Here is a 27,124-nt window from a genome sequence, read left to right as displayed (position 1 = left end):
TGTTTTGAATATATCTTGTTGTAAAAAATATATTTTGCGGTGATTCTTCTTTTTTTGCAACCCTAAGAGACGTATCTACATCTTTCATGAAGGTTAAAAAGTCTAGTTTTGCCGTTTTCCTTTTCAAATCTAAGTTGCGACATGAGGTACTAGACCGGCCAGAATCACTGTTTTGGGAACATAGTCGTATTTGTACAGGCTAAGCTTATTTGTGATGATAATCATGTTTTACATCAACATTATTGAGCTGCTAGGAATTAAAGAAGTTATTTAATTGTATTTTTAAGGTTGTATATACTCGTGAACAAGTTGAGGACCTTGAAACGTTGGTTGGTCTACGGTCTGAACTCGTGAAGTTGTGTTGGACTCTTTCTTTGCTAAAGCACTGAGGTTTGTGTATAAACTTTTACTTGCACTCTTTTAACTGATGGTATATCTGAAAGTTGATCTTGGTACCTTTGTTACCTCTTGTCACTTTGCATTGTCGTGTTGGTATCTTTTTAAGACGTTAAAGACGCTTGTGTAACTCGCCCACTTATACGGATTGTTTGATCACTTGTCCTTGTTGTGGCTGTGACTTTGTCACTATTGACATGCCTCTTGATTCGGATCATTTGCCATCTTGACTCTGGATTTTTAGTCCGTCTTAAGAATGGAAGTTGTCCATTTTAAGTACGAACTAGAAAGCCATTTTTAATATGGTTCTTGGTTCTCTTGATTATTAGGCTTTGACCCTTCTTGATACAAGGCGTCAGCCTTTCTTAATACCTGATTGTGCTTGGTGTAAAGACATGATGTACATATTGGGCGAGCCTTGTTATTGAATCTTTTGGAAAAATGGTGCTATGAGCGTTCTTGACACTTGGACCTATAAATATCGAACTTGATACTCTTGATATATTGTTTACTTGATTTATTTATTATGTTCGATTATGCTGCCCATGACTTGAGAAAGGTAGCGTGGTGAATCTGATGGCTCCGAACCTATAGTTTTTACACCACTAAGCTATATGATTAGCGATAGTTGTTTCTATCGTAGGGAATGATCGAGTGGATGCATGAAGCTGGCCATTGGTGATGGAAATTTTGAGAGCCTTAAGGAAGATCACATTTGCGTATAGGTATCTATATTTTGTATAAACATTGGGACTTGTACATGATCTATGTGTTGTATATTTACATGAAATTTTGAGGACTAATTTGATCATGTCACCATGGGTTGTAATATAAGTATGTCTATATGTTTGGTTCTTTTGGGGTGTGTAAACCCAAGTCTTGTAATATATTAAATTTATCACTAATTTTGAATGATTGTGTGAAGCATGAATGACCTAGTTTGGGTACTCGAAAGTTGGTAATATTTTTTTTTTATGTCATTTTTACTAGTGTGAGGACAATATATGCAAAAATCTCGTGAGTTATTGGCTTATATTATTTCGGAAGGGTTGCTACATACTAAGTATTGAAGCCATGCATAAAACCTTTAAAACATGATAAAAGGGACATTTTAGTTGAAATCATGCTATATGCCAATTTGAACATCATTTTTGAAATGGTTAGAGAATGTACTCATAACACAACTCACATATAGTTCATCATAGCATAAAAGATAACAACATAAGCATAAGCATAGTCTCCAACCATAGACATAATGCAAACAATAACCATCATAAGACATAATGTACACACATAGTCAAATACCAAACATCATCTCTTCACCATAGAACCATCACATAAGTAACTCTAAGCTATACTTGTACCATGTACGAATGGCATCCCATAATAAGTATCCCTTTAACTCACCATGCTCAAGCTCATCATACCTTGGTCTCATTCATAGTCAATACTCATAGACAAGGAAGCATTCATGTTTAATAACTTATAGTAAGGAAGGCCACTCATAGAAACAATCCATATAAAGTATGCATAAATTCATAAATCATCATACGTGAGAGACACAAACCATGGCCACTCTCGAGGTCTACTTGTGCCATGTATGAATGAAGTTCCATACCCCTACTCACACTAAGTAGATTGAGAAACCATAGTACATAACTCATATTGGTATTCATAATTCATGTTCTTGTTCATTAGTGGGAGTATAGCCTTAAATGACATAGACCATGTGAGCTACATGGAATCCGGTGTCGTGTAACCCCACACCGAAAGAAGGTGTCCTACTTGCCTAAGGTAGAACTAACTGTATTAGCTTTTAGGTGGATCCACTAGCTAAGACCTTTGTGGTCACATAGTTATGGGATAGAGAGATTGCTTCTAGAAACCTAACCTATTGTATTGATGGAGGGGCTTCCATCTCATGTGAATAATTTAGAGTACCCGACCTCTTGTATTGATGGGAGGGCCTCTATCTCACTTCCATATCCACTCGGTGCTAAGTATTATTTCCCAAAATTTACTTGTTTAGTCTTGAATTGGATTTACATGTTTGAAGGAGTATCTTACCCTTCGTTCAACCCAACTCATCAAATAGCTCATAGATTCAAGTAGGTGAGAATGGACTTTCAACCTTAGAATCATCATTAATATGTGAGGAAAACTTTCACATTATGATCATGTGTTTGCATGAGAATGGACTTTCAATCAACATAATAGGATCATCATGGTCATGTACATTTAATACATAGTAATTTGTAAAGGTGCATATGAGAACTAGACTTTCAATTTACACCATAGATACATCATGTTCATGTTCATGGATGGAGTGTGTGTATAATTGTCCTTGCAATGACACTACCACAAAATTATCATCTTAGACACTTCCCACTCAAAGTGTTCATAATCATGTACATGATATCACAATCATGCATAATTCACATATATTGCATTCAAGGATCATAGACCATATAAATCAACACATCTAACATTCATTAAAGTAGACATGGATATAATCGTAATTCAAGTAGTTCATTCATTGAATGCACAAACTCAAGTACTCATATTATAGGTCATGTGGGTAAAGTCCTTCCATAATAATACCATTTACAATTCATCATGCATAATAATTTCCATCTTAAAAGCCTCATCATTCATAGCTCACTCATATTAGCTATTACCCTTAAGTCCTTAGAAGTCATTTTCATATTACAAGCTTTACTCTCAAGCATCACCTCACATGGTCATCATGTAAACCTAATTCTCAAGATACAGTAACCACATGCTTCATTCTTGATCAATTAAGGTCATTTAGTATCATATAAAGTCAATCCCAATACTACTCAATCATGGCCCATCATATAAGCCCTAATCAAGTTCATTCATGACTACAAGTTTTAATTATAATCAATTCATATCTAGGTCAACTAATCCAAGGCAATTCATAAAGAAATTCAACAATCTTAGAAGATCACATCTAGCCCCTCAATTTGCCTCATTCATGGCATAACATTAGGCTGTATCAATTTTACCCTAGAATCTTCGGTTAATTAAGAATACATGTATATTCATACAAAAATCATGAAATTACATTATAATCAACCCACATTCACTCAATTGGAACAATTACTTCATTAATAACTCTATCACATTCTACTAGTATCAACCAATACTCATACTTGAGATCCAATTTGGGAAAAGGAAAATCCATGGATTCTTGGGTAATTCATCATTAAAACAGTAGTAATTCATCAATCTAATCATAATATAAATCAATTAAGTCTTTGAAATCGTTTTTGAAAAGGAATCCATGGCTTATAGTGAAAACCCACTTTTGGGAATTTGAGAGCTTTGAAAACTAATTTTGGAAGGGCTCTATGAGTGAAGACTACCCATAGATGAAAAACCACCATACCTTAATGGAGTTTTCCTCTAAATTTGAGAAAAAATTCCTTTCTTCAAGCCCTAGCCTCCACTTCTTCTTCTTCTTCAATGGAGGTTTCCTAGAGAGAGAAATATTTGAGAGGAGAAGAACTTTTGATTTGATTTGGGTCTTGTGGGTTAATGAAGTAAAAAGGGTGGTTTATGACTTAAAATACTTTATATGTGTGGAATAAAACAATTAAAATTGACCCCATTAATTAATTAATTAAAAAGGAAATTACTAAAATGACCCTCCCTTGACATCCTACTCCCAGGCACCACGAGAGGACCTCACGAGTCATGGTCAAGACCACGAGTCGTGGTCCTGCCCTTGATCCTTGGGCAGTGTCTATGGCTTGGGGGTCTTGGCGTCTAAAGTTGAAGGCATGACCACGAGACCTCCCATGATATGTGGTCAAGACCACGAGTCGTGGTGAAGGTCGTGGTCTTGATGCAACATTTAGGCTTCAAAGCGTTGCCTCCGACATGTCAAAGGGGTCTTCACGAGCCCCTATACGATCCGTCAAGGGCACCACGGCCCTGTGGGGTTGTAATACTTCCCATAAGGCTAAGTCAACCCCACGAGCCTTCCCATGGCCCGTGGTCATGACCACAAGCCGTAAAGTGGCTCGTGAAGGGAATCCTTGGCTTGGCACTTTTGGGAGTGCACTTTTTCACCAACCATGGGTGGCACCACGACTCGTGGTGGCCACCACGGGTCGTGAAGACCCTCATGGTCATGTTAGGCAGTGGCTAGGCTAGTTTTAGGCAGCCTTGGCCCCCTAGCCATGGCCTTCACCCAAAACCCTTTGCCCTTTCCCTTAACCCTTGTCGTTAACTCCCACTTTAGGCTCTAGTTAACCCTACTAATTTCTGAGGTGTTACAATAGTATCATTCTATCCTGATCTATGTGTAATGCAGAAGCTTTACAATGAGAAGGTGATTGGGACTGGTAAAGAGTGAGAGGGACTTTACGTTTTGAAGACTAAATTTGATCCAAGTGTTAACACAATAGTGAATGTCAAAGGCAAAAGAGATAAAATAAATTGTGGCATCTCAGATTAGGAGATCCCTCACTAACTACAATGCAACATATTTTTCGTATTGAAGACCAATGTTGATTCAACAATACAACATGATTGCATGATTTGTCCATTAGCTAAACAGTGCAGATTGAAATTTCATATTATTAGTTCTAAGTCTACTAGTCTTTTTCAACTCGTGCATTTGGATGTTTGGGGTCCTCACAAGCATCCCACTTATGATAGAAAGCATTATTTTCTGACCATAGTTGATGACTACAGTAGGCTTACCTAATTAACAGACTACCTACTGTGATTTTAGGAGGTAAAACTCCTTTTGAGCTATTGTTTGGGAAGGCTCCTAAGCTAGACAACATCAAAGTGTTTGGGTGTCTGTGTTTTGCAAACACACTCCCAAAAGGTGACAAATTTGAGGCAAGATCAAGGAAAGTTGTTCTGCTTGGGTTCTCCTCTACTCAGAAGGAGTACAAAATATATAATATGGAGTCCAACTCACACTTTGTTAATAGGGATGTTTCTTTTCCCTTCAAAATAATAGGCTCCCAGGAAGATATTCTACCATTACTCTCTTCTTTTGTGCCTGATGCAGATGCACCAGCCGAAAGTGACATAATTCCTTTTACTGGTTTGGATCAAACTCTATCAGAAGATGATGAGCAAGAGCATAGAAACATTGCTGAGAGGAATATGGATAACTCAATTGTGGATAATATGCAGGACAACACAGAGAACACTCAGGCTGTTGCACCTATTGTATATCCTCATGTTACATCTCCTCCAGCTGATCTAACACCTTTTCAGCCTGCAGTTACTGGGCTTAGGAAGAAAGGAAGGACAACCAGACCCCCAGTTTTGATCAAAGACTATGTTGTGCCAAGAGGACTAGTTTGTATTCTCTCGTTGATCACTTATACTACGATCACTTACCTAAGAGATATCAAGGTTATATTACTGCTTTTTCAGTAGATATAAAGCCTCATTTTTACAAGGAGGCATCATCACAAGACCACAAGTTGATTTCAGCCATGCAACAAGAAATCAAGGCACTGGAAGATAACCACACTTGGTCAATTGTATATTTGCCACCGAGAGAAAAGGCAATTGGCTCTAAATGGGTGTACAAAGTTAAGTATAAAGCTAATGGTGAGGTGGATAGATATAAGGCAAGGCTTGTTGCTAAGGGCTTTACTCAGAGAGAAGGCCTTGATTACCATGAAATATTTTCACTTGTGGCTAAAATGGTCATTGTTAGAATTGTTATCAGTATATCATCCTCACATGGTTGGGATCTTTATCAAATGGATGTGAATAATGCTTTCCTTCAGGGTGGTCTTCATGAAGATATCTTTATGGAATTGCCTTTGGGATTTCAAAGGCAGGGGGAGTTTAAGGTGTGTAAATTAGAAAATTCTCTTTATGGGTTGAAACAAGCTTCTAGGCAGTGGAATATTAAACTTACGAATGCCCTGTTAAAGGCTGACTACACCCAGAGTATTCATGATCATTCTATGTTTATCAAAAAATCAGGGAATACAATGGTGGTGATTTTGGTGTATGTAGATGATTTGTTAATAACTGGAATGATTTACATATGATACAAAGTGCCAAGGACACACTCAATTAGAACTTCAACATAAAGGATTTGGGAGAATTGAGATTTTTCTTAGGCGTAGAAGTCATGAAATCTAAAGAAGGAATACTACTCAATCAAAGAAAGTATGCTTTGCAGCTATGATATAAAGTTGGACTCAGTGGATCAAAGCTTGTTAACACTCCACTTGAATTCAATCACAAGCTAACTAGCATGGAGTATGATCAACATGCTGGAAACACTAATGATCATGCTTTAGAATATGTCACAGCCTACCAAAGATTGATTGGAAAATTAATTTACCTCACAATCACTTGACCAAATATATGCTTTGGGGTACAAATGTTAAGTCAATTCATGCAACACCCCAAAAGGTCTCACTGGGAAGCTGCACTCCGGATTGTGAGGTGTATCAAGAGTTCTCCTGGTCTTGGTATATTCCTTAAAAGAGTTTCTATTACTGAATAGCAGGGTTTTTGTGACTCTGACTGGGCCTCCTGTCCTAATACAAGGAGGTCAGTCACTGGTTATGTGGTTAAGTTGGGAGATTCTTTGATCTCTTGGAAATCAAAGAAGCAGCAAACGAGTAGGAATTCAGCTGAAGCTAAATATAGAAGTATGGTTGATGTGGTAGCAGAATTAGTTTGGTTGGCTGGGTTGTTGAAAGAATTACATGTCTCTATTGATGTTCCAATCAAAGTGTTTTCAGATAGTAAAAAAGCTATCCATATAACTAGTAATCCTATGTTTCACAAAAGGACCAAACATATCGAAATAGACTGTCACTTCATCAGAGAAAGGGTCAAGTCAGGTTTCATTGAACCACATTACCTTTGCTCTTCTTTGTAGTTGTCAGATCTTCTTACCAAGGGGCTTGGAATTTGACAACATCATCTATTGCTTTCCAAACTGGGTGTGCTTGATGTCTTTCACCCTCTAGTTTGAGGGGGAGCTTTAGTTTTGAAAGTGAAGTTTTCTTTTAGTCTTTTCTAAATTTTGTTATAGAATTAGTTAGGGCCCATATGTCATGTGTCAGCCATGTGATTTATAACACAACTGGCATAGTTTGTTAAGTCGGTTAGCTCACTATAAAAGAGCATGAAAGGCTCATTGTTGAATATAGCAATATGATGTAAATTCAGAATTCTCTCAATAAAGTTCTTCCTCTATCTAAATCTTTCTTCTTTGTTAGATTATAGTATAGGTTTCTGAAATTCAATAGTTATCCATGCTTAATTCTCGAAGATTGACTAAATCAACAGGGATAACATATTTCCACTGATCACAACAGATGCCATCAACAACTTAAAGACTGGTGAGTTTGCATATACGTACCTAAGGTTCTGGATACCGAGCAACTAAATGTCTTAGGTTTATTAGCTCAGCTATTTCACTGGGTAATTGGTAAAATCCCAATCATGGCCAAATCGAATGATTATAAGCCGTTCTTCTTCAGCAAGAATAGCTTGATTCACTGCCCATCCAGAATGAAGGTAGTGGCAACAAATTAAATACAACATTTTTATCTATTGTTGATTTGATTTTTTATGATGAAAAAAAAAACAATGAAGAAGTTGACAAAGTGTGAGAAATAGAGTGCTGAGAAGAACGGCTTAGGGGTACTCCTACAAGGGTCTCGAATGTCCTAGTACCCCCTCTTAGGGTTCGTTTCGTTGAAACACGTTATCTCGAAATTAATAATATGGATTGTAACTTAATGATCTCGAAATAACTAAACATCCTACAAAATGAGTCCTTGAGGATGGCCTGCTAAGAGGAATAAAGAAAACTAATTTCAATTTATTTAATTTTGTATTTGATTAGATATTTAGATGTATGTGTTAGGTAGTCTAAAGATTATTTATTCCAATATATGTACTATATGCAAAAGGTAGACCCACATGGTGCACGTGCACCCGTTAATTTAATTTTTTTTTATATGTATATGCATATATCTATTTTGAGAAACTAACAGAAAGTAGAATATAATTAACGTTGAACCCATATGGAGCATAAAAGTGTCCTTGGGTCGCTAGTACGAGCTAGAGAAATTATTGGCGAGACTAGAGTTTGAATCTAGGCAGTGCCATATATCACTGTTTTCATTTTAACTTCAGCTTTGAGCTTATATTTGAGTCATTAGTGGAAAAAAAAAGTCATTAGTGACCAATTGAATACTACCATATCCGTTAATTATTATTATTGAAAGTTTCGCTAACGGCCTAATCTAGCTAGTGCCTATTTCATTGTTTTTAGTTTAAGTTTAGCTTAGAGCTTATATTTGAGTCATTAGTGAGCAATCGAATACTACAGTATCCGTTAATTATTATTGAAAATTTTGCTAACGGCCTAATCCAGCTTGTGCCTATTTCATTGTTTTTATTTTAAGTTTAGCTTAGAGCTTATATTTGAGTCATTAGTCATCAATCGAATACTACATTATCTATTAATTGATATTGGAAATTTCTTTAATGGCCTAAATTAAGAAAATATATTTTATAGCAAAATACTTGTAAAAATAAAATTATATTCGTTATTTTAGTTTGTTCACGCTCTTTATGCACTCTCTATACCAAGTGGACAAAAAAATGATGTAATAATATCAGTTCAGACTTGTTTAGAGGGTTAATAAGATGCTTGCATAGTTAAGGTGTCATTTTGAAAATTTGGGACAACTTCAGGTGTCACTTTATGTCTTTTCTCTTTATACTATAATGATGAGATAATTTATTTTATATATATGATAGGGTGATGCGAAATAACTACTTCCATAAGATTATTGCTATATTTATAGAATAACGTTGTCTATCACATCCTCATATCAGCAAAATTCAAGGAGCATTGTAGAAGGTGTATGATTGTACATGGAGTATTCTTTTATTTCTTTATGTCCTTTATTAACGACGTTATATCCTTTTTCCTTAGTTATATGTGTTGGACTTGGTAGCTAAGATAAAGTATTGTGGTCTGTGTAAGTTGAAGGCAAAGTGTAATTTCTTTATAATATAATTGAGGAGATGGATCTTCAAATATAAACTGAACACTTTTCAACTTAATTAACATTACAAAATCAAATTAAGGATATCAAACTCAACAACACCATTAATACAATGTTAAAACAGTGGCTACAAAAGAAGAACAATGAATGGAATGAGACAAAAAAAGATTATTGAACAAGGACTGAATCTCAACGAATCATAACAACAAAAGATACATAGACTCTAGTTTATTAGGTGAAGGAATATTGTTCGTACCTCATGGAACAATCAACAAATTCGACTTGACCTCCAATACTACCATCACAAGTAGTCATCAAATATCCTCTAGGAAGCCATACACAAGTATCACAATCTGAATATTCTACATTTGAACTACAAGTAGCATGACCATAAGCTAAAGCATCATTAGGATAAGGAGATGTTATGTAATAATCATAACCTTGTTTAGGTGTCTCATTACTAATTCTATAAGAACATAAGACAAACTATCTGCAAATGGGCCATTTTTGTCATACATTTCACCATTGCATGTATGTTCCAATAATTTGGACTCTGGAAATTCACTTTTCACAAAACAATTAAAGTACCCCATGATTAAAACTATAATTAGGAGTCTGGTTAACACTCTAATCCTCAAAATTGAACTCATAACTAGCTATATATATCTTCTATTTCTTTCTCTTTTTGTTACAAATTGAGTTTAATTATTAGACTTTTGTTTAAATAGATTTATCCATCCATTGATTTCTCCACCAATGAAAATTAAGTATTCCATAATTTTGGTCTAACATGCTTATTGTAATGTTATATTATACAAAACTAGGCAAATTGCCCGCGCTTCGCACGATGGTGAACTACGTCAATAATCTACTTCTGAATATTTGATAATATAAGTGTTTTCAAGTGGGTACAACCCTACGATAAATTGTCAAGAATATTTTATCCAAAGATGAACTGAAATATTTTTATAATCTTAATACCAAAAAAATTTGATTCTAAGTGTTTATGCATTTTGTTATTAATTCTTCATTTTACTGTAGTTATTCATCACCAAAGTTTTTAGGAAAGATATGTAATTTTTTCATTGTCTATATTTGTATTTTCAAAAAGTGATACAAACATTTTATTCATCAATTGCAAGAGTTTTTCTCCTATTCAAGGCCTCTACCTACAAAATCTAAATATTATACATCTTATATAATTAGTTGTGTACTTGATAAGTTAATTAAAATTTAAAAACACATCTCTTGGAGTTCAATAAAATAACGTATGTCGCTGAAATAATTTGAATTAAATGATGTTTTGGCAAGTCCCTTATTCAAAATCATTCGCAGTCGATGACACTACTTTGATAGCCAAAAGGCATATTTTGTTGTTTAGGTTTCGATCAATATGGTTAAAACTTTATTTATTTTTTTGCGACTTTTAGTCTAATGTTTATAAGGAGATAATTATTTCTTTAATATTTGATTAATATGGATTCATCCTACTTTGATGGGTAATTCTTTGTTTGAATGAGACTATCTGATGTCCTTTCATCTCAAACTAAATGTAATAAGAGTGCTAAATTTGAAAATTTCGTACGAAAAGGAGGCTATGTAGTATGGCCCCTATCCCTTCTTTTTACGCCAGTTGCTCTGCTCCTTATCCCTTTGGGGCTAGACCTCAGCTCAGATCATTCTTGGATGCTAGCGATCATTTCACCGAAGAACTCTTCAAAGAGGACACTGGCTTTCTATCTTTGAAGGGTTTACCCACAGACTAGAGGGTTAGGGCTCTCACCTTCTTTTCAAATCAAAGAAAGAAGTTCGATTCGGGCCCTTTCCCGCTTTCCTTTGTGAGGAGAAAACGGATTCCTATTCAAAGAGTGCATAACCGCATGGATAAGCTCATACTAACCCGTCAATTTGGGATCCAAATTAGAGATTTTCCTTGGGAGGTATCGGGAAGGATTTGGAATGGAATAATATCGATTCATACAGAAGAAAAGGTTCTCTATTGATTCAAACACTGTACCTATGGGATCACTGACTCCAATCCAACATTTGAACCCTAAACTTTTGATTAAAGTTGAGTACAATACTTATCATCCCACTACATTCCTTTATTTTTTGGATGTCACTAATTGATTGAATGCCTCGATAAGATAGAAAGTTAAATAACTAAAACTCCAAGGTAGTGTGGAACCACCATAAATTTTGAACACTCAAAAGTCCCTTCTTGGACATCCCATGGATCTTTTAGCCACTGAAAACTATATAAAGATCAAAGTCATTTATTTTACAAGTTTAAAAATTCTAATCTACAAGACACCAATAGTCTAATGATTGTATCAAACTCTTGATTAACATATCTTTACTTCAACATAATGATCAAAAGCATAAACATAAACAACAAAGTTTAAAGGGAAAATGCATAAGTACCCCCCCCCCCAACCTATGCCTGAAATCCCAGAGACACACTTCTACTATACAAAGGTCCTATTATACCCCTCCGAACTTATATTCTAAATAATTTTCTACCTCTTTTCGGCCTACGTGACACTATAAACTAGATAGCTTGAAAAAATTGTCAACACGCGCTGGGTCTAGAAGATAGCGCCACGTAGGCCGAAAAGGGGTAGAAAATTATTTATAAAATAAGTTGGGGGGGGGGGGGTAATAGGACCTTAGTATATTATAAGTGTGTCTCTAAGATTTCGGGCTTAGGTTGGGGGATACTTATGCATTTTCCCAAGTTTAAAACATGTACTAAAAAACAAAAATTAATAACATAAGCAAAATTAATGACCGTAAAAAATATACCAAGATCTGTAATGATAGAATGAAACATAAAGGAAATCGAGCCCACTGAATGCATATTGTCCCCTTAAGGAAATTATCCCCTCTAGTACCCGAGGATTAAAGGAATAGATCCTCTCAGGATAGAACAATTCTATTCACCAGTGTATTGATACAAAATAATGGTGTCAGTGAGCCACTCAACAGGAGCAAAGTACACAAATATTTAATTGGGGATAAGGCATAAGTACCCCCATAGACTATGACCAAAATCCCAGAGACACACTTAAACTTAACTAAGATCTCATTATCCCCTCTCCCCCCCCCCCCCGAACTCATTTTTTCGTATTTTTGTGCACCTTTTGTGTTGATGTGGCACATTCAACCACCCAAGTTGGTTGTGTTTGTACACACTCGCCCGCCATGTGTGTAAATATATATATATTTTTTATTTTTTTAATTAAAAATAATTTTTTTAAAATAATTTTTTTTCTTAATTTTATTTTAAAAAATATACTTATTTTTTTAATCTTGTATTTAAATTAAGTGAATACACACTTTTTACCTGTATCGAAACTTTACTTTTTACTTACATTCATTATTTTTTCTCTTTTATTTTTCTATTGAGTTTATTTTCTTTGTCTTTCGTTTTGATTTTATTTCAAATGTCTTGTATTTAAAATAAGTTATAATTTTGAACAGATATCAAAATAAGTGAAGAAAATCAAATAAAACATTAAAATTAAAGGACACTTTTAAATATTTTTAAAAAAAATAAAATACACATAATTTATTAAAAATAATTAAAAGTGAAAAGATAATAAATTAATTAAATAAAGTTTCAAAGGAAAATAAAGAGAAATTAAATAAATATTTTACAAAGAAAGAAACAAAAATAATTAAACATATATAAGTTTTATTATCAATAAATATGTGTACTAACTAATTATAAAGTTACCAATCAAAAAATGACATGTGTCCAATTTGTGCACTCATCACTTGCCTTCAAGAGAGTGTGCATACTCTCTATGACATGTCAGCGTTTGTGATGTATTTATTCCATTTAAAATTAGTTTAGGGGGGTAATATATAGGACTCTAGCTAAGTTTAGGTATGTCATTGGGATTTCAATCATAGTCTAGGGGGGTACTTATGCAATATCCCTATTTAATTGTGCAGAAGAAGAAGAAGTTCAGAATTTTCGTTGTTTTAAAATGGGGATAAGACATAAGTACCCCCTAGACTATGATTGAAATCTCAGAGACACACCTAAACTTAACTAAGGTCCTATATATTACCCCCCCTGAACTCATTTATTCGTATTTTGTGCTGACGTGACATCCAAATATCTCTCACGCGCCTCAATAGCGCGCGTAGAGTTACGGAGTGTGCCACATAAGCAAAAGGTGTACAAAGTTACAAAACAAATGGGTTCAGGGCGGTAATAGGATCTTAGTTTAGTTAAGGTGTGTCTCTAGAATTTCGGTTATAATTTAGGGGGGTACTTGTACCTTTTCCCAATGAGAGGAAATCCCTCTAGTTATAGACAACAACGGGTAGTGCGAATAAATGATTATTATGCCTTATCGGAAAAGTCACAACCTTTCATAAAAGTCACAACTTTTCATAAAAATCGCAACTTTTCATAAAAGTCGCATGAGTGTTAGCTCATGCTCAAAACTCCTCCGACACGAGTCCTAGTCGCTGCGCTGCTGTCCATTTCCCGACTTTGCTTGCGCGATTTGCACTTTTGATTGGTTCCAACCATCCACAACCTTAATGATTGGACTATGTGACTTTATCTTCAACAATAAGTTCTAATTATTAGATAAATAAAAGAAAATGAAAAGAAAGATATAAAGCAATGAAGCCGTCATAGTCTGTTTTAAATCCTCTACAAGGAAGGAACAAGCCACTTCCCCCTTTCCTTCACCACTAGCTGGAGCACAGTCTTCGCCGGTCTCAAGGTTATCAACAAGACAAGCCCAATAACGCGGCAACTTTGCATAAAAATGCAACTCTTCATAAAAGTCGCAACTGTTCGTAAAAGTCACAATCTTTAATATAAGTCACAACTTTTCATGAAAGGGAAGGCTAATTTCGAAAATAAATAAATTAAAACATAATCCTGATTTGTGGTGGCACCACGTAGCCGTGCCTAGGGTTCTCTTATATATATATATATATAATTTGCCGGCAAAAGATCACTACTATTTCTTTGCTTTGATATAAATCCTAATGCTTGGTATAATTATATATATATATATATATATATATATATATATATATAATTTGCCGGCAAAAGATCACTACTATTTCTTTGCTTTGATATAAATCCTAATGCTTGGTATAATTATTGCAAAGGGAGGAATATTCATACAAAGATAGATCCATAAGAAGTAGGCTAAACAGTTTCTAATGAAAAAAATCATTATTAGAAAAAGAAAGTGTTTTAAAAAAAGAGAAATAATATATTTAATTGAAAAAAGACAGTTTGACTTATTAAGCAATAATAAGAGCATTTTTAGATCAAATTATTGAAGACAATGATATTTTTGGATCAAACTATCGATTGAGGATATTTTAGTTGATTTTACATAATTTAAGAACATTTTTAACATTGTTCCGTTAATTAAGTCATCACAAAATCCAAAAAAAAACTTGTCTTCCAACGCATGTTTCCACACACTAAGAAAAGCCAAAAACAGAAAGAAATTAAACATTGAAAAACCAAAACATAAGAAAGAACAGCCAACTTGATTGATGGTTGGAGAAGCCAAGTTGATGAAGGTGAATGTCTTCAAGTGACAACTTCTTCTCTGTTGATTTAACACAGTATTTATATGGTGTAAAAGAAAAAAAATAAAGAAATGTTATGTAGGATTGGGATTTGAATGTATATTTACCTTTCCTATCATCAAATACACTTCACGTCTTTCATTCTCAATGGAATCTCCTTCAGCTTTCGACAACGACAGATACGAAGACCTTTAATGAGAGGCATGGCACTTGTGCCTAAATGCCATGTTTCTAGGTTCTCAAGATCATAAAGACTAAAAAACTCTAGTTGACTGAAGCTGTTATCACTGCACATTATTTCTTTTCCTTCATAAGCTTCATCTAATTCAAGATTCCTTAGGTTAGGTAACATTCCCAAAATAGGCATCGGATCTTCTGTCAGTTCTGAGTTCTCAAGAACCATCATTGTGATGGAATTTGGAAACAGAGGCAGTTTCTCTATTCTCCCATCTAACCACAATTTCTGGAGCTTTTCACAACAATTAACAAATTCAAGGGATGGGAATGATTCATCATAATTTTTACACACCAATGTGAGAGTGTTAAGGTTTTTCAAGCTGCTAATGTTGTTTAGGGAGTAAGATTTCTTGATATAATCCATGCCTAATTCTCTAAGATTGACTAAATCAACAGGGTCAACGTCTTTCCATTGATCACAGCCAACACCTTTAAGAACTTGAAGATTAGTGAGTTTGCTTATATGTACCAGAGGTTCTGAATACTGAGCAACTAAATGTCTTAAATTTATTAGGTCAGCTGTCTTGCAGGGTAGTTGGAAAGTGTAATCCGCCTCATTGACAACAAGTGTCTGTAGATTCTTGAGGTTGCCAATGGAAGATGGAAGGTCATCGATACCTCTCAAGCTTAAGAACTTGAGGTGGTACAAATTCCCAATGGCATCAGGTATAACACCACCATATTTAATATGCAAGTACAACACATATATATGTCGAAACACATCTATATGTTGGAACACATTACGAAAATGTGGATCAAAGAACATAATTGACCTAAACTTCAAATTAGAAAGATCAAGTGAGTGATACCTTTCTCCTTGACTATGAATGGCAAGTCTGATACATGAAGCGGATTTGGAGTGCTTTCTTGGATGATAAATGTCAAAGAAGTTTACCTCCAATGCCTTTTGTATGGCAAGATCACGGAGTAAATCATGAACCCTACAGTCAGAAACTTTTTCCCAAAATGTATCCACCACTTGAACCAAGCTTCGTCTTATCAGCTCATTCAAGAAGCCTTCAGCGACATCCTCCATTCTTTCATCTCCATTTGGTACGAAACCCTCGGCCATCCACAACCTTATTATGTTTTCAGCCTTGAGCACTTGATCTTCTGGAAAAATACCAAAGTACAGAAAACACTGCTTGAGCACAGTTGACAAATCATTGTAACTTAATGATAGAATGCAGGAGATTTCAATAGATTTATCTTTCATAATGTTCTTCCAAAGGTGATCTTTCACCTCTTGCCATTTGTCCACCCCCCCCCTCTATGCGAAAGTAGTCCACTCAATACAACAATTGCAAGAGGTAAGCCTCTACACTTTTCCACCATATCCTTAGCTAGGCTTTCCATTGCTGGAACCATTGCTCGAACATCAAGTAGTTTCCTACAAAAGAGATCCCAACTTTCTTCTTTGCTTAGGAAACGAAGTTTATGGACAAAACCTCTGTTGTCTGCTCTCTCAGCGACATCCTCTTTGCGCGTGGTAATAATAACTTTGCTGCCATTCTTGCCATCAGGGAATGCTCTTTTCAAACTTTCCCATGCTTCTCTCTGCCAAACATCATCAACCACCACAAGGTATTTGCGTTCTTTCAATAGATCACGAAGGTGAAATTCTAGATCTCCTTCTGTCATAGTTTCTAACAATTGTAGAGTTTCCTTGGTGCGACCTTGGATGGATTTTATGGTAGTCTTAAGAATATCCATTGCGTTGTACTCTTGTGAAACACATATCCAAGCGCGTGTAGGGAAGCTAGAGACTATATTAGGACTTCTGTAGAGGTTTCTTGCAAGAGTGGTCTTGCCTAATCCGCCCATGCCATAAATGGAGACAACACTTCGACGAGGCTCTTCTTTGAGAAGTTGAGCTAGCAATGTTTGTACAACATCCTGAAGTCCAACAAAAATGTAATCCTGGTCATCCACATATGAGGTAGTTCTCCTCAACGTTCTAACCATGGCAGACTGATTACTTGGTCCTTCTCTTGCATTACTATTGATATTTGTAATACCATATGTCTCTCGTTTGCGAGAGATATCCATGATTTGTTGCTTGAGTGATTGAATCTCCTTGGAAACATTATAGAATTTCTTCTCCTTCCTACAGATGCAAGCACAAGCCTTGACACGACTAGCACCTTTACCAGCCTCGAAGCTATAAGTCTCGAGTATAGCAACAGCATCATTAGCAATAGAGTTGATCTCAAACACCCATTGTTGAACTCTATGATCTCCATATTGTTTTTGTTCTGCATCTTTGAGGAATGATTGTATGAAGAGTAGCTCATTTCTCAGCCACTCAATTTCCTTTCTCAGATTTTTACGCAGGGAAATTTGTTGTATTAGGAAATCACCCAATTTTTGAACTGCAAATGATAGAAAGGCATCAGCCATCTTCAAGAATACTACTTTTGATTGCTATAGAGAAGCCAACCAGGTGGCTGACTTCCTTGCCAAATTAGCTTCATCAAGTGGAAATGGTACCTTCTACTTCTCTTATCAACAACTCCCGAAAGAAGCGAAGGGACTCTTTCAACTGGATAGATGGCAACTACCTTGTATAAGAAGAAAATATGACAAATGTAATTTTTTTGTTAGTTGAATCCTGTAATTTGCTTGAGTGGAAGGTTATACGTCTGTTGCCTTCCCTTTTTTGATGTCTTAATTTCCATTTTCTATTTTTGCCAGAGGTTAGGTACATGCCCCCCTCTGTTTTTGTGTAATTATGTTGGAAATTAAAAAAAAAAAGAAAAAGAAAAAAAAGCTGTATATTGGAATACAAGTTGGAAAATGGGAGATGGAGATCACATACAGTCAAAAGCAATAGACATAAAAGTAAGAACAAATAATGTGTTCAAGGGGTCCACTTATCACTTATATGATTAAAGTTTAGAAAAAAAGAAAATTACGATTAGACAAAGGCAAGAGCAAATGAAAGTTCCCATTATCAAAAAGGAAAAAGATGTATTAAAGCTTTTTGAAATTTCCCACTAAAGCGAAAGGTACATTTTTTTTTTTTTGGAATATCTCACTGCTCCTTGATTGTCGATATCTAATGCGGTGATTAAATATGATGATTCATGGTAATGGTGGTTAGTGGTATTAAATATCTAGTAATTCTGTTTTATCCCGCAACTTACTTTTCGTGTAGTTCCTCTTTCAAATTACTAATGTGTGACAGTATGTAAATAATGGGAAACAATACAATCTAGTTATCTAATATAGTTAAACAAAGAGAACTGGAAAAATATGAGTAATTTAAAACACAGTAACTTAAAAAGGCTAAAATTCCCGAGTGCTTGATTACAAGAGATGAATGAAAACAAGAAGGAATTTCAACAGGTTCCTGTTTTCCACTATACTGGCATGTGTTCTCTCCCTCTTGTTTTTATTTGGTCTCCTTCGTATGGGATTCTTTTTCCTTTTTGTATAATCCGTTTTCAATCCGCTCATATTCAATTCAACCTGCTCATTTAAAGTCGTCGTACAAGACCTTGTATGCTAGAAATGTTTACAATCAGCTGCCTCTTTTAGTCGGATACTTATGAAAGTTGCATCGTCTCCTCTGATGGATTCTTTTCCCTTGCTTCTTGACCTTCAAGCTTCGATGAGTTAGCGATGGCCTCTGATATAGCCTTTGGTAGCCAAAATCCAGGTCTTTCGATAGTGGCTGCACGATCAAGTACCAATGGTTCCCGCAATGTGATCTGAATGTCATCAAATGTCCACAACGCTAAATCCATGCTCTTGACATCCCAGCTCGTTCCATGTGCTTTTACTTCCTGCTTTTGCCATTGTCCCAACTCTGAAACTCGCTCCATGGAAAAGGGAGGCTGAAGATTAAAAAAAAAACAGAACAATTAGCATAGTTCTGTGCTCTTTACAAATGTTCTCCTTTTGCGCTTGAGCAGATTGAAACCATCTTAGAGGCATCGATACATCAGTTTCATCTGTGGCCAATAATAATCAATGGTACACATATTGTATGGTGTCCAAATTTGAAAGGTGAAAGATAGGAGCAGAAAGAGCACTGGAGAGCGTTGAACAAACACAACTCGTTAGATATAGATAACGATGCAAGTTGCTAAGCTTCCTGGAGCAAATTTCCCTTTGGATATTAACTAGGAAAAACATACACAGAAAGAAGAAAAACCAGCAATCATGTTGTGATGCATTTGAGCCACAGAGCCCAAGGAAAAGATTCCATTACATGATCAATATTCAATATGTATGTATAGTCTGCTATGAATAGCAGTATTTCATGCTTTCCCGCCGTTTTCTTGGTGTTGCTTTAGGAAGTAATGTAGTGCCCACTTGGTCAGAAGGGATCAGGCATATAAATAGACAGGTTACGAAAGCTCCATGGCGAACTCCAAATGGAGAAAATGGTTAGTATAGTCCCAGCCTCAATAAGTGTCATCAAAAGCGAAAAGTGCAAAAAAAAATCTTGAGGTTCATTGGGGCTTTAAACGCAAAGCGCAAATAAAGCGTGGGCTCTTGATAGAAAAAGGCGAAAATGGAGAACCCATAATCCAACCATAACTGAAGATACTGTCCCAAGAAGAGAATTGAAGACTCTCTACTCAAATTTAGCTCGGAAGAACAGATCAATTTAGTTTACTGTCTTCATTTCAGCTATGTTAACTCAAATTTAGCTCGGAAATGGATGAATATAATATACAAGATGTCCATTAATAACATCTTAGGAACATAGTCTTCTTTTCATTCTTGACGGTAGAGGATTTGTTGACACATACGGCACTATGACATCTGCTATCAGGCTAACATGGAACATGTTAGTTTGTTGTTAACTTGTTAACACAAATATTATTTATAGAAAAGAGAAAATGAAGAAATGTTATGTAGGATTATTGAGATTTGTTTGTATATTTACCTTTCCTATTATCAAGTATGCTTCACGTCTTTCATTCTCTCTAGAATCTCCTTCAGCTTTGGACAACGATTGATAACAAGATCTTTAATGAGAGGCATAGCATTTGTGCCTAAATGCCATGTTTCTAGGTCCACAAGAATATAAAGGACGAAGGAACTCGAGTTGACTGAAGTTGTTGTCACTGCACATTATTTCTTTTCCTTCGTAAGCCCAAATCAATTGGAGATTCCTTAGGTTTCGGCAACATTTCCAATATAGGCATCGGATCCTCTGTCAGTACTGAGTCCCAAAGAAGCATCATTGTGATGGAATTTGGAAACAGATGAGGCAGTTTCTCTATTCTCCCTCTTAACCACAATTTCTGGAGCTTTTCACAACAATTAACAAATTCGAGGGATGAGAATGATTCATAACCTTCACAAAACAATCTGATAGTGCTAAGGTTTTTCAAGCTGCTAATGTTGTTTAAGGAGTAAGAGTTCCTAATACGATCCATGCTTAATTCTCGAAGATTGACTAAATCAACAGGTTCAACATCTTTCCACTGATTACAATGAAAGACTTTAAGAACTTGAAGACTCTTGAAATATCTTATTGGTTAAACTCGTGAAGCTCAGTTTTCAGCTACTCAACTTCCTTTCTCAAATTTTTACGCAGGGAAACTTGCTGAACGAGGAAATTGTCCAATTTTTGAAGGGCAAATGACAGAGAGGCATCAGCCATCTTCAGGAGTACTGATTTTTATCTAGAAAAGAGTTTAGAAAATATGCACTTAGAAGCAGTAGACATAAATAGTTTAGAAAAAGGAAAAATCTTTTGGCCACAATAATTTGGCCATAATGACCCAAATACATATTCACACAATAAATTCGTTTTCTTTCGGACAATTATATCCTTCTTTGTCAAATTTATATTTTTATATTAATTATGTTTCAATAAATGAATTTACTTCTTTGTCATATAGATCATATATCCCTCTATGAATTTTGTTTTAATAAAAATAAAAACAAATAAATTATTTAATGTGGGTTCACACTTTTATATTTAAATGTTTTTTAAAAAATATAACACTATTATATATAATCTACAAAGGGGAGCATGAGTTCACGTGAACTCACATAATCCCCTCTAGATGCGCCTCTAATTTGTATGGTATAGTAATGAAAAAAATATTAATGTATAAAAACGAAATTACAAAAATATATTTTTAACTAAAGCGTACAACTTTTTTAAATAACTAAACAATATTTATTTTTAAAAATAAATCGAATGAATTATACATACTCAAAAAATATACACAAAAATATTTTTCATTTCCCTTGGCAGCCAAAGAGTTTGTATTTTAGTAATTCAAGAAATTTGGGAAATAGAAAAAAGTTAATTTTGTTTTAAAGGAAAAAATATTGAGGGAATAAATATAAAAATAAAAATATTATAAACTTTTTATGTTTCTGATCAATTTTTTCTGACCATTTAGCATTACTTTAAAAAAAAAAAAAAGGAAAAAAGACATGAGCATGTGATTTCTGAAAAAAAGAAGTACTACTAGACAAGGGAAAGAGGAAATGAAAAAGATGCAAGCTAAGCCAAAGGTACATTCTTTAAATATGTGCTTATTAAAGTTTCTTCAACAACCATTACACAACTTGTGGGAAAATTATATACATGGAGAAAAGTCTAAAGTAATAATTATATGTGTTGTACACAATGGTCCACCTAATCAATGATATAGATGATGGAGTTGAAGCAAATGGTAAAGAATTTGGTATAATATATTGCTGGTCATATAATTATTGGTAAGTAGATAGTTGAGTATAATTGATAGGGGTTGTCTATTTCTTAGGGAGAGACTATAAATTGCTAGTAATTATTACATGATGTAATGTAATTATAATTTTTTTTGTGTTTTAATTTTTTTGTTTCTTTTAAATTCTTTTTTATTTATTTTATTCTAAAAATTTATTCATATTTTATATCAGAACTTATGTTATGTTTTCAGTTTCATTTGTTTTTTACTTGATAAATTATCTTTTTGTAAAATATTTTAATAAGTTTTTATATTTTGTTAATAATATTAATCTTTTTGTCCAATGTCCATGAATTTCATGATGTTAATAAAGATCTTGTACTTTTAGTTTTTATGTTTAATTCAACTAAAATATACTAATTTGAATAAATCAATTATTTTTTCATGATATATTTGTTAAGAACCGAGCCGACTAGCATCCCTTTTCACTATGCATTTTTCGAACAAAAAAGACGACTATAGGATCGAATTCGCTCTTCAAGAAACTATTCGTCCCATACCTTCTGCCTTATCAGTCCTAAGGATTTACCATCCTTACAGAAAATGGATATAGATGATAAGAATTTAGGTGCATCTGAGCACATAAACCCTTTTATCAGGTGATGCGGAGAAAGCAGCTAAGAGCAAGAAGAAGTTGGTTTGTAATCAACACTACGGGGGTACTTGAGATAACCATGTCGAAGAGATAAGGATATAAATTTTAAATAATTAAATTTTATTTTTAAAAATTAATATAATCTTATAATAAAAAACTTTTAAAACTTGTGGTGTAAAACAATTTTTGAATATTTGTATTGTTATAAATTATTTGATTAAAAGAATCAATAGGTGTTGTATTTGGATCTTCAATCTTAAGACTGAAAATTGAATCAGCCACGCCATCGAAAAAGCTGTAATTAAAAGGTTAGCTAAACTCCTTGGAAGAAATCTAATCCAGTTAGATGAATATTGAAGATATAATTAATGTAATGTAACTTAGATTTTCTTTCCTTACATTTCAGACTACTGACAGTCAACATGAACTTAACAACGTTTAATTTGTTTAGCCTAACAGTAGTCTTACAAAATATTTTGCCTTTAAATTGATATTTTCTTTATTTTATTTTTTATAAAGAGTTTTTTTTATACTTTCGCATTTGTAATTCTAGTGCATTTTTTTTTATACTTTCCCATTTTTATTATATGATTTCTATCATCAATGATAATTCTTCCTTTTATTTTTTAAATTTCTCAACCTAATATTTCAAGAATAAATTTGCTAGCATAGGAAGCGATTAAATAATGTACAATATTAATATTTGAATATAGAAATAAAAAATGAAATTAAACCGTTCTAAGATTTGTAGGAATATTTTTCTTACCAAAGTTAAGAAATTATTTGTTCAAAATTTATTCCTTAACTATGGTTATGATACTAGTTAATGCAATATAATCTTGACCTTTAACAATTAAATAGTACACATGTCTCTCATCTAGATGTGTATTTGACGAAATGGAGGGAAAAGGTAATGGAGGGGAGCCAAATCCATTCGAAACTAGGGAGGATTTCCTTACATTTAGTGTTATTATTAATTATTTTGCCGCTTCAATGTTCCAAATTTAAAGGTTAGTTTTGTTTTGTATACTCTTTAATAATTACAATGGAGATTGTGTTAAGGTTATATGTAATTCTCTCGGCCATATATAACGATAGTCTTTGCTTGATTGATTGTAACATGTTTGATTTTTTGGAAAGTGAGATAATGTTAGTTTCATGCATGTTTTAGCTTCTACTATGTCACCGAGTTTTCCAAGCAAGTAAACTTGATATAATAACTTATTCTGGTATTTGAAATTAAATTGTAACATTATAATTTGTGTTTTTGGTCTTCTCATCTGAGTCGAGTGTTGTACTTGTGCACATATCATTTATTTAATTTCTGTCCTGTCCGCTTAATTCTTGGTTTGCACACCATTTGAAAATTATCATGATAAATTTTAAATGTGAACTTGAATGAAGTACGATTATTTTCCATTACTCATGTTTCACCAGCCTTTGGTGAGATGCAAAATATTTGTTTGGGAGATTTCAATTAATTTCATTTGACTTTGCCTTTTTAATTACAATATATCACACTATTTGAAGCTTCAAATACATGTGCTGCTACGTAATCAATACTTCTACATTGATTGATTACTCGAATAGTTTAACATTCTATTCAATATTTTTTGGTGATTACAGTACTATATATATATTATTAGTAAATTCTGTTATCTTCTTTCAAAATGTTAGTATTAATTAGTTGACTGATATTTTTCATGTTTTTCCCAGGTACTTCAACTATAATTATGTTTTTTATACTTATTATAGTTGATTTAATTTTGATATCATTGGATTGAATTAGCTTTGATACGTCTGTTTTTCATATTTACAGTTGAATTTGAGAAAATGATGAACAATGAGCTTAAACTTCAGCTCAAACTGATCAACAATGGTGAACAAAGTTATTAACAGAGAAGCATTGAATTGGATCTTTCTAGAAACTGAAAATTGTATTAAGAAAAACTTAATGATCAGTACACAAGCTGCATATATATACAATGGGAATATCTAAACTAACCGACTCAACCTCCTACGCTTAACAACCTGCCAGCTACATTTTGCCACTAGTCTAACTAACTCTAACAATATTAACACTTGATAACTGCCCCATGTTAATACTCCCCCTCAAGCTGGAGGGTGTAAAATATTAAACACTCCCAGCTTGTTCATTAAATACAAATGTTGCACCTTACTTAATCCCTTTGTCAGTAAATCTGCTTGCTGATCTTCAGTTCTCACATATACCATCTCAATAAGTCCTTTTATTTTGTCCCGAATGAAATGACAATCTATTTCAATGTGTTTTGTACGCTCATGAAATATTGGATTTGAGGCAATTTGCATATAAGCTTTACTATCACTCTTAATAGTCACTGGCAGTGTCACTTTTACTCCTAACTCCTGGAACATGCCTAGCAACCATGTAATTTCAGCCCACAGCTGAAGCCATACTTTTATACCTGCTTCTGCAGAGCTTCTTGATATTGTTTGTTGTTTCTTTGATTTCCAGGACACCAATGAGTTCCCAAACTTCACCAAATAGTCTGCCACAGATCTCCTAGTGTTTGGGCATGATTCCCGAGTCACACCAACGTGTTTAGCTCCAGACTAGGCAGTGAACTCATGAGAATGCCTTGCCCAGGTGCAAGCTTTAAGTATCTCACTACCCTGATGTCAGCTTCCCAATGAGACTGTTTAGGTCCTTGCATAAACTGGCTCAATGTTTGCACATTATAACTGATGTCTGGTCTTGTAATGGTCAGATATAACAACTTCCCTATCAATTTTTGATAAGCACTAGCATCTGCCAGTAATGCATCACCTTGGCTTCCTGTTGCTTTATCAATTTCTGCAGTGGTTAACCTGAAATTAGTCTCTATAGGTATAACTGAAGGCTTTGCTCCACTCAGTCCCATATCTAAGATTAGTTCCAACACATATTTTCTTTGATTCAATAGTACTCCAGACTTAGACCTTAATACCTCTATTCCCAGAATGTACTTAAGTTCTCTTAAGTCTTTTACTTTGAATTGCCTGTGAAGTGCTTCTTTTGCATCCTTAATCATATCCTTGCAACTTCCTGTGATTAACAAATCATCTACATAGACTAAGATAACAACAATGTTTGCATCCTTCCTTTTTATGAACAGAGAATAATCATGATTGCTTTGAATGAAACCATTGCCAACTAATGGTTCATTTAGCTTAATGTTCTACTGCCTTGATGCCTGTTTAAGTCCATATAGTGACTTCTGTAATTTGCATACCTTGATCTCCTCTTGACTTCTGAAACCCTCAGGAATTTCCATGTAAACTTCTTCACATAAATCTCCTTGGAGAAATGCATTAAAGACATCCATTCTAAATAAATCCCATCCTTGAGATGTTGCAATGACAATGACTGATCTGACTGTGACCATCTTGGCCACAGGGGAGAAAATTTCATGATAGTCAAGACCCTCTCTTTGACTATATCCCTTTGCAACCAGTCGAGCTTTGAACCTTTCCACCTCTCCATTTGCATGAAATTTGATCTTGTAGACCCATTTAGATCCCACTGTGTTCTTCCCTTCAGGTAGATCTACAATCTGCCACGTGTTGTTATTTTCAAGAGCTTGAATTTCCAACCTCATAGCTTCAACCCATCTAGTGTCTTTGGAAGCTTTCCTTGAAACTTTTAGGCTCTACTAAGGATGAAAACTTGGCAAGATAACTTTGATACTTAGTACTGGTGTTGTCATATGATACATAGGTAGATAATGGATATAAACTAGTGTTGCAGCAGCCCTGGACTTAGATGTGCTAACATAATCTTTCAGCCAAATGGGTTTTCTAGACACTCTTCTTGAGGATCTTCTAACATCACTAGAAACCACAACATTTCTGGTATCAACATCACTGGGAGCTATAATACTCCTTGATTCTATGTTAGTGACAATATCAACATACCTCTCAATATTTGTAGGATATCTCATCTCAGTTGGTGAGGGTGAGGAAGGCAATAAATGATCATCTTCATCAGTAGGGACAGACATGGTGGCATCACAATTAGAAATGAGTGTGGTCTTTGAGGATTATGAGTGAAAAGGGAAAATAGTTTCTCTAAACACATCCCTACTGACAAACAAATTCCTTGAGTCCATGTCAAGAAGAATGTAGTCCTTCTGTTGTCCTGAAAAACCAAGAACGACAACAACCTTAGCTCTTGGTCCAAATTTATCTCCCTTTATCATATTAGTGGCATAACAAAGGCACCCTATCATTCTTAAATGAGTAAGTGATGGATTTTTGTGATGGAGCAATGCATATGGTGTGTTCCCTCCTATAGCAGCAGATGGTAATCTATTCATCAAATACACAACAACTTTAATACACAGTCCCCAATATCTAAGAGGTATCATTGCTTGAAACCTCAAAGCTCTAGCTATGTTTAAAATTTGTCTGTGTTTTTCTCTCCACAGTGCCATTCTGTTATGGAGTATATGAACAACTGCTCTGATGTATTATGCCTAAGGATGATAATAATTAATCACATTTAGAATTAAAAAATTCACTCCCATTATCAGACC

At 34.5% G+C, this 27,124-nt stretch overlaps 1 pseudogene; it reads right to left on the bottom strand.

The window, feature by feature from the left end:
- Window positions 1–13,927: 13,927 nt before the first annotated feature.
- LOC125834991 (disease resistance protein RPP13-like) lies at window positions 13,928–17,666 on the bottom strand (annotated as a pseudogene).
- Between the last annotated feature and the right edge of the window lie 9,458 nt (window positions 17,667–27,124).

The sequence above is a fragment of the Solanum verrucosum genome, unplaced genomic scaffold (genome assembly GCF_900185275.1).
Source record: "Solanum verrucosum unplaced genomic scaffold, falcon-dt-bn FXZP01000058.1, whole genome shotgun sequence".
NCBI classification, from domain to species: domain Eukaryota; kingdom Viridiplantae; phylum Streptophyta; class Magnoliopsida; order Solanales; family Solanaceae; genus Solanum; species Solanum verrucosum.
Note: the sequence above shows the minus strand (reverse complement) of the source record. Positions and strands in the feature narration are given on the sequence as shown.